This window comes from Dendropsophus ebraccatus, chromosome 13 (genome assembly GCF_027789765.1).
Source record: "Dendropsophus ebraccatus isolate aDenEbr1 chromosome 13, aDenEbr1.pat, whole genome shotgun sequence".
Taxonomy (NCBI): domain Eukaryota; kingdom Metazoa; phylum Chordata; class Amphibia; order Anura; family Hylidae; genus Dendropsophus; species Dendropsophus ebraccatus.
In genome coordinates this window covers 73752201-73761046 of record NC_091466.1, presented here as the reverse complement: position 1 = coordinate 73761046, position 8846 = coordinate 73752201, and the positions used below count along the sequence as shown (strand labels likewise).

The 8846-nt window shown below is 46.3% G+C and overlaps 1 protein-coding gene across 4 annotated transcripts in view; it reads left to right on the top strand.

The window, feature by feature from the left end:
- The first annotated feature begins 362 nt into the window (after nt 1-362).
- Nucleotides 363-8846, top strand: part of NUMB (NUMB endocytic adaptor protein) — a 67930-nt gene continuing 59446 nt past the window's right edge. Inside the window, exon 1 of one of the 4 annotated variants that reach the window (XM_069949313.1) lies at nt 363-491. The gene's annotated coding sequence lies outside the window, so the exon portion shown is untranslated. Of the gene's footprint in view, nt 492-1252; nt 1279-8846 lie in introns of those variants that run through there. The other 3 variants (XM_069949310.1, XM_069949312.1, XM_069949311.1) reach the window with 3 other exon arrangements.

Here is an 8846-nt window from a genome sequence, read left to right as displayed (position 1 = left end):
TCCCCACCAGCCTGTGAGCCCAGGCCCCGCCCTCATGCGGGTGTATCATAACCACAGCGCAACCAAACCCGACACAGCACAGCGGAAATGCCCTCCCTGCCCCAACTTTTGATGGTCTTTCCTCATAGTCAACCGGATAGCGCTGAGAAACAAGACGTCAACCAATCAGCTTTCAGATACGGCCGGAATAGCCAATCAGGACGAAGAAGGGGCGGATCCTAAAAACCAAAGAGTGTGGTTATGCGAGGAGGCTGGACGTTAGGTGAAGGCGTGGCGAGGGTGGGTTCTGGTCACTGAAGGACGGGAGGATTAGCCAATCGTCTTTACGCTTGATGTCGGAGGCGGCGCTTTGATTGGGTGGTGCCTGGAGCGGCTGTGAGCAGCGTTAGCTGTTGGGTTAGGTTGTGCCCGGGCAGGTAAGGGAGACCTGAGAACTGGGGATTGCAGACTCGGCTTGGGAGGACCTGAGCGCCGCCGCTGCCGCCTCTCAGGTGAGTTTATGGTGTTTACGTTCTCTTCTTTGACGCAGTTGCCCCTTCTGTACACCCGGGAGGACTGCTCTATCACCTACACAGGGGAGCAACGCACTTCTGGGCTGAGGTTTCCCCATCCTTGTCACGTGACGTGACCTGAGCTGGCCCTGCCCTGTGCCCAGCTCTGTAGGGCACTGTGTACCTGGGCACTGTCATGTCAGGGCTGTCATAGCCTAGGGGCTCTCTAACATCATTGGATCAAGTTGGCAAAGTGTCATTCTAACTCTTGCTGTTGTTGTAGCCTGGATTTCCCTCAATTTGTGCCACCATTTTGGGCAGTGGGCGCAGTACTGGTGCAATATTTAGTCTTGTGCCATATCCAGGTTATGCATGGTGCAGCGTGATGGCGGTCGCAATAAGTCGCTTTATAACTCGAAGCTTGGGAACTGTCGCAGAACTACAACTCCCATCATGACTTCACAAACAACGGGCATGATGGGAGACGTGTACTGAGGAATAGGAAGTTTCTGGTCTCTACAAGGATATCCAGATGCCAACTAAAGGGAGTGGCCAATGTCTTGTGTGTGTATAGTGTATCCATGGTCAGGGGTTGGGAGTGCCAGCCCCAGTGATGATCCTCAGGGCTTTAGGCGCTGTTCACACCAGACTTTCCCAGTTGATAGTAATCCTTGTTCAGTCTGACACGTGAACGTATTCCTGATGTAAGGAAAAGCATTTATAGGGATTCCCAGGTTTCCTTAAAGGGGGTTTCCTCTATGCCGAAATGCAGTTCTTCACCATTAAGGTTTGTGATTGTTGTTGTTTAACTTGTTTTTGAGAGTCTAAACCAGGAGTGTCACACACGAGGCCCTCCGGCTGTTGCGAAACTACAATTCCCATCATGCCCGGACAGCCGAAGGCTGTCCGGGCATGATGGGAGTTGTAGTTTTGCACCAGCCAGAGGGCCGTAAGTTTGACACCCTTGGTCTACGACAGTCTTCTATGAGAATGTTCCGTAACCTTTGGCCTTCCAGCTCTTGAGGAGGTGAGTTCTGCCCCTTGGTGGTGCCAGGAGTTTTCATGACCGTGTATTTTCTGTATCATGCGGAAGTAGCACTCTTGTCTTGCCCTCATATAGTGATTGTATATCCCAAGGGGAGTCCTCACACCACCAAATTTTGGACTTTGATATCGATACTTAGTGTAGAGTCACAGTTCTCAATCACAAAAGTAAAAAATTACTTGATCCTCACACCACCAAATTTTGGACTTTGATATCGATACTTAGTGTAGAGTCACAGTTCTCAATCACAAAAGTAAAAAATGACTTGAGTGCGATGCACAGATTCCCAGGTCGGGTGCAGAGAAGCCGCTAACGGTAAGTCAGGGATGTATACAGCATCCCTGACTTACTGTTTTGTAAGTGGAGCAGGAGACTCGTGGTGCCAAGGAAACTGTAGATGTCCTGTAGCTAGAATTATATATGTATAATCCAGGTATTGAACCATTTGTCCCCACACTTGCCAATCACTTTATAATCAACAGGGGTCCTGTCTAAGGGGGCTATTACACAAGCCGGTAAGGGCCCAATAATAACTGTAAACGAGCGCCGATCTGCTAGATCATGCTATATCTGCTATAATCATTTAACAAGGGCTGCATGGACATCGTTACTGATGTCCCTGCAGCCCGTGCTAAACATACATACATTACCTATCCATGGTCCAGGGCTTCTCCCCAGGTCCCGCGCGCTCCAGCTTCAGAGCGGCCTGTCTTAACTGACGGGCCGCTCAGCCAATGACTGGCTGCAGCGCTCCCGGCCAGTGATTGGCTGAGCGGCCTGTCAGCTAAGAAGCTGTGGCATGCGGGACCCGGGGGGAGTCAGAGCGCAGGAGGAGCCCTGGAACATGGATAAATAATGTATTTACTTTGCAAATCGTCAGCCGCCGGCCGCACACCGCTATTACACGTAGTGGTGCGCGGTCGGTGCCTGACAATTATAGGTCCAAACCTATATCAACAATCGTCCGATGATCATTGTGTTTAATTCACGGAACGATAATCGGCTGGATAGGGCTGATTTGGCCGATTATCGTTCCGTGTATTAGGGCCCTAAGAGTATATGCACACTTACGGAATCCCGCCGCAGATTCTGCAGCTCGCCCTCATGCACATCTCCGCTGGTCCCATAGGCTTCATTTTATGGTTTGTCGGATGCCGCCGCCTGCCCAAAGAGTGAACCCGCTCATTCTTCGGGTGGACGGTGGAATCTGGCAAACCATAAAATGAAGCCTATGGGACCAACGGAGATGATCGCGGGGGCAAGCTGCGGAATCCAGGGCAGGTGATCCGCCGGGATTCCGTAGTGTGCACATACCCAAATGGTTCTATTTAAGTTAATGGCGCCGGCTGTAGAGGCTAGTGCCGCGTAAGGAACGCCGGTGAGCGCTTTGTCAGGCTTTGTCATGGCTTTGCATGTGGGGCTGATAAAGTAATGGTGAATCCTAGAGAGAGGTCATCGCTTTATATCAGGGGTAACGAACCTTGGCTCTCCAGCTGTTGCAAAACTACAACTCCCATCATGCCTGGACAGCCAAAGCTTTAGCTTTTTTTTTACTTTTGCAACAGCTGGAGAGCCAAGGTTCTTTACCCCTGCATTAGATGGAGTACCCCTTTAAGGTAAATCCGTGTACCTGTACAGCCACACAAAATCAATGCAGTCATAATAATTTTGCACCCAGCTTTCCCAGAAACAGATACACATAAGAGGTCATAGGGAAAAAGCAGCAGAGGCTTGAGGAGGTGGAGTATTAGCCCATGGAGGCTGTCTGTGCCCTAATACCTGTCTATCCTATGGCTCTCAATTTTAACTATTTGCATCCTGCAGTAAAGTGTGCGAAACCTTCTAACGCTTCTGTTTTACACCGAGCCCATTAGATAAGGAAGGCAACGTGAAACGAAAGCGATAAGTCAGCCTGTGGTATGTGTCCACAGGGAATGGTTCAAGATGAGAGACAAGGTCGTATTGCTTAAAGGGAAACTCCGCCTTTTTGCAATCACAGCTGAACTCGACTGTCCATAGACGTCTCATAGACTGTGAATTGAGCTGTGGTCGAGCGTGTCCACTCTGATTATTCTGTGGACAACCAATCCGACCTCTGCAGATCAGGGGTCGGATCATGAATATTGGATGGGTTTTAATCTTTAACAGGACAACACGGTTCAAACAAAACACTAAACTCGACTGATGGTACCTGGAGCATTGTGGGTACTCGGGTGACAGGCCGGTATCTATAATCCCACATGACTGAGAGTCCAGATAAGCCAACCACAGATTCCACATAGTAGCTAAAACTCTCATTGACATGCATTGTACTCAGTTACTCTAATGTAGGTTTTACCTGCTATAGATAGGGATATATGTGTGTGTATGTGTATATATATATATATATATATATATATATATATATATATATATATATATATATATATTATATATAATCTCACACACACACACACACACACAGTAGTACCTTGGGTTAAGAGCGTTTTGGTTTAAGAGCTCACAGTTTTTCAAAATTGTAACTTAGTTTAAGAGCATTGCTTTAGTTTAAGAGCTCCCTGTACTGGGTGGGAGTGGGGGAGGGGCACTGTACTCAGACCCAGGAAGTCTCCCTCACCTTTCAAATCATAGCAGATCCACTTCAGGCTGGGGCTTACATCAGGGGACAGGACTGTGGGGGTAATCTCTCCATCGCTGTAACCCCTCTCTCCCCGGACAGAGAGTGCTGCATGTATGTGCCCACTGTCCTGCTCATCCCTTCATGCTCCCTGCAGTCTCTGTCAGTCCTTGTGTTTCCCATCCTCTCCATTACTGTACAGTAACATATAATATCACATATTCTGCTGTTTCTAAATGTTTGTTTCATCTGTCTTACATGTTATTCAGAATTTTAAAAAAATCATTATTTTTGGGGTGTGGAACCAATTGTCTGCATTTCTATGATTTCTTATGGGAAAATTTGCTTTGCTTTAAGAGTGGATTTGGATTACAAGCACAGTCCCGGAACGAATTATGCTCATAATCCAAGGCACCACTGTGTGTGTGTGTGTGTGTGTGTGTGTGTGTGTGTATATCTCTGTGTGTGTGAATAGCTGTCACCCTGGAGACCTGGTGCGGAGGATAGACGCCGACATTGGGCCTATGAGTCCATCGACTATATATAAGAAGGAAAAATAAAGAGCCCATCTAAAGGCCAGGTGCGGTTTTGTGCCGTGTTCTGGCCACTTGGCCTGGCCATGACCCAAACTGAAAGCCGCGTAGGTATCTATGATGCAGCGAGTTCAGGTCATTAAACCTGTGGTCAGGCCAGGACACAAGGCTGAGTACACTCCTGTGATACTTTCCCAAAGGGTTAAGTTCTGGTTTATCCAATGCTTCTTTATTTATTTGTCTGTTTATGTGTAATTTCCATTCTGTAGCTGAGTGTTTGCTACATTGTATTCCGAGACAAGGTGATACTCTGTAAACAGACGCCCCCACCATTGTTTGGAGTATCAGTCCAGGTAATCTTCTGTCGTCTTCTCTTCAGCCCACAGAGGATTTCCTCGGTATACCCACACATGATCAGTGATGGGGATTTTCATGCGAAATCCGATGCAATGCGGTACGTGTGAAACCGGCCTCTAAGCAGATTTTGCTGCGGATCTGTGTTGACTTTTCACCCCACGTTACAGTAAGGGCCCTATTACATGGGACGATTATCGTGCGAAAAATCGTTTTATCATTCGAATTTAAATGATAATCGTTCTGTGTAATTGCAGGCAACGATCGAAAAATTGTTCGTATGTCTTTGATCATTGATTTAGATCTGAACCTAAAATTATCTTTAATCGTTCGCTGTAATTCCACATTCGTTCGCTCAAGTTCCACATTTGTTCACTAATCGTTCGGTGTAATTGCGCATTGTTCATTGTTTTGCTGGGATCAGATGGAGCAAACGATCGCAATAACGTTCGTAGTAACGATCGTAACGAATGACTATTGTTCTGTGTAATAAGGTGAACGATTTCAGGTTAACGATAAACAATCTCATTTGCGATCGTTAGTCGTTAATCGTTAAAAATCGCTCCGTGAAATAGGAGGAGAAGGTTTTCTAGGAAACATCAGCTGTGACTGTGAGCTGTGTGTTTGTACGCTAACTAGATGCGGGGTCACTGGTCACAGCTGGGGTCACTGACCGCAAGCAGAGATCTTATTTTTATAGTGGACAATCCCAACTTTATGCAACCACGGCAGGTATCATATGGGGGTATTCTGACCGGTCGAAGTTATCACATAATTTGATGCCATGAAGGTCTCATAGATTGGGGTCCGGTTTAAAGTGAATTTTCCATCAGGTGGTACATCAATAGACTGGCGCCGGCACGGGGATGTTGATGTCGCAGGACAGAACGTCATACTGGGGTCCGGACAGGCCCGACTCCAACGCCGGTACTCAGGGATAGACCAACACTAGGCCGCATGACCCCAGCAGCGCCGCCAGTCTATTGATGTAAAAATCTTAAAGCGATATACCCTGATGGTACCCTTACATGTACAGTACCACAGCGGCACAATCCACTGAGATACCGGCCTATGGCTCTGCATTCTCACAGTGGATTTTCATTCGGATTCTGACGGATTGTGTAGGGACCATCTGGGGTCACAGAGATTTTTACTTGTGGCCCCTGTGAGGGTGGATAACTTATGATATATGAGCCGGCAATGTATCAGGTGTTCATAGGCTTGTATAACGTTTCCAGGGTCTAAAGTCTCCCCATTCAGGCCTCTGGTTCCTAGGTTTCGTTCTGGTTGTCTGGCCGCAGTCTATCTTTGTAATGTGCTTACAGGGTGATTAGTTTATCACCTTTGGACTTCAACCCCATGTGGACGTATAGAGCGAGCAAAACCTGGAGGGGCTGAGTTGTGTCTTTCCTCTCTCCTCCTCCTTTTCCTCTTTGACCTGAATTAAGACCATGTGACCCAGCACGATTTTCCAGGGGAAGCGAGCACCGTCTGCTACCTGTGCTAATACACGCAGGGGGGTGGCCAGAACAATCCTTAGATTGTTTGTGCAGCCTGTTGAAGTCGGCACTCCTATTACACGGGGTGACATAATCGTGCATGTTGGCTGATCAATGTCTTTCAACAAGCCCTAATACACTAAATGATTATCGGCCTGAATGGTCACTAAGGCTGGGTTCACACTGCGTTTTTTTCCCCCCATCCTTTTTATGCAAATAAAACAGAACAAAAAAACAGTTGAATTTGTGTGCATCCATTTTTCTATTGGTTTCAATTATATATAAAAAAAAAAATCAAAAACAAGGTCGACCACATTTTTGTTTAAAGGGGTTGTTCACCAAATTTTTTTTTTCTTTCAAATCAACTGGTGCCATAAAGTGCCAGAGATTTGTAATTCACTTCTATTAATTAAGCCTTCCAGTACTTATCAGCTGCTGTGTGTCCTGCAGGAAGTGGAGTTTTCTTTCCTGTCTGACACAGTGTTCTCTGTTGCCTCCTCTGTCCATGTCAGGAACTGTCCAGAGCAGCAGCAAATCCCCATAGAAAACCTCTCCTGCTCTCCAGACTGGAAATAATACAACTTCCTGCTGGGCATACAGCAGCTGATAAGTACTGGAAGGCTTGAGATTTTTTTAATAGAAGTAAATTACAAATCTCTGGCACTATATGGCTGCAGTTGATTTGAAAGAAAAAAAATTGGGGTGTACAACCCCTTTAAGCTGAAAAGACATGCATTCTGATCAATTTTTTTTTATTTATTTTTTTAGTAATGAAATTCAATAGAAAAACAGATCAAACCAGATGCAGACTAATGCACCCTTTTTTATCATCTTTTTTTTGCATAAAACGGATGGAAAAAAAATATTAGCAGTGTGAACCTGGCCTTATAGGCCAAGTAATACTGATAACCCTTTAATTTGACAGGGCCTTTTCTCCTCTCTAAAGCCCCTATTCCATGAGATGACTGCTGGAAGAGAAAACGAGCACTATTCCATGTGTCGGTGGCGAGCGGGTGAGTACAGGGGGGGCTGCCTGGGTGATCGCTAGATCGTCCGGGCAGCCCATAGAGGATAGTGGTGGTCTGCTGCCACCGCTACTATGCCGCAGATCGCTGCTATCATTGTCATTTGTCTTTCCACATGTTGAAAGACAAACAGCAGCCATCAGCCGACATCGTTCATGTTGGCTGATCGTTGCCTTCTATTACACAGTACGATTATCGTCCGAATACGGCCGATAATCGTTTCATGTAATAGGGCCTTAAGAATGGTGGCGGTAAACCAATTCTTCTCATTCATTTGTGGGACATTTTACTTCCATTCTTCCAATCAATTGACGTCCTCGAGGTCTAACCCCACCAACCACTTAACTAGTTATTCCCTATTGTGTGGATAGAGGATAACTTTTTAGGGCCCTATTACATGGGAAGATTATCGTGTGGAAAATCGTTATTTTGTTTAAATTTAAACGATAATCGCTCTGTGTAATTGCGGGTAACGTGTGTCGTTGATTTAGATCTGACCCTTAAATCATTGTTAATCGTTCGGTGGAATACCACATCGTTCCTTCTTTTGCTGGAATCAGATGGAGTAACCGATCGTAGGGCCGACTATCGTTCTGTGTAATATAGTGAACAATTTCAGGTTAACGAGCTGACCTCACCCTACGGGCGCTGCTGCCCACTTTGTCATGGTGCTGTTCATTCCTCCCATAGCCACCCGGTTCCAGAGATCTCCTCCAGCTTGTACAGATGCAAATGTCTGGTTCGGTGCCCTAGAGGTGGGTCCAGTGCACCGATATATCCTCCCCTCAGTGATGCACCATCTTCAGAATCAGTCACTAAGAGGAGGAGATGTCTGTGCACTGGGGAACCGGACCCACCTCCAATGCACCAAACTAGACTTTTGCGTTAATACAAAATGGAGGAGACCGGTATCAGGCGTTGATGGGAGAAATGAACGGCACCGCTACAGTGTGCATGGCGGCACAGATCAGGTCATAAGGAAACCTTACTCAAGTAGTTACCAAGGTCCATTCGCTTTAAGTTTAGACCAGTATTAGTTGGCCTATTTGAATCCAAAAAAATATACCCTAATAATTGGGTACTTTCTCTTTTAAAGAATATTTTTTACATGTCAAAAGTTCTGATTGGTCGGGGTCTGGGTTTTTAGACCCCACTGATCAATCCTTTTGCCCCTTGAGTTGTAGGGCCCATCTTTTCTGGTATTTTTAGCCTTGGTGTCCCGTCTGCTTGGGATTTTATGGTGTCGCCAGAACTTCTTACAGGATATTCCTGGACTGTGATT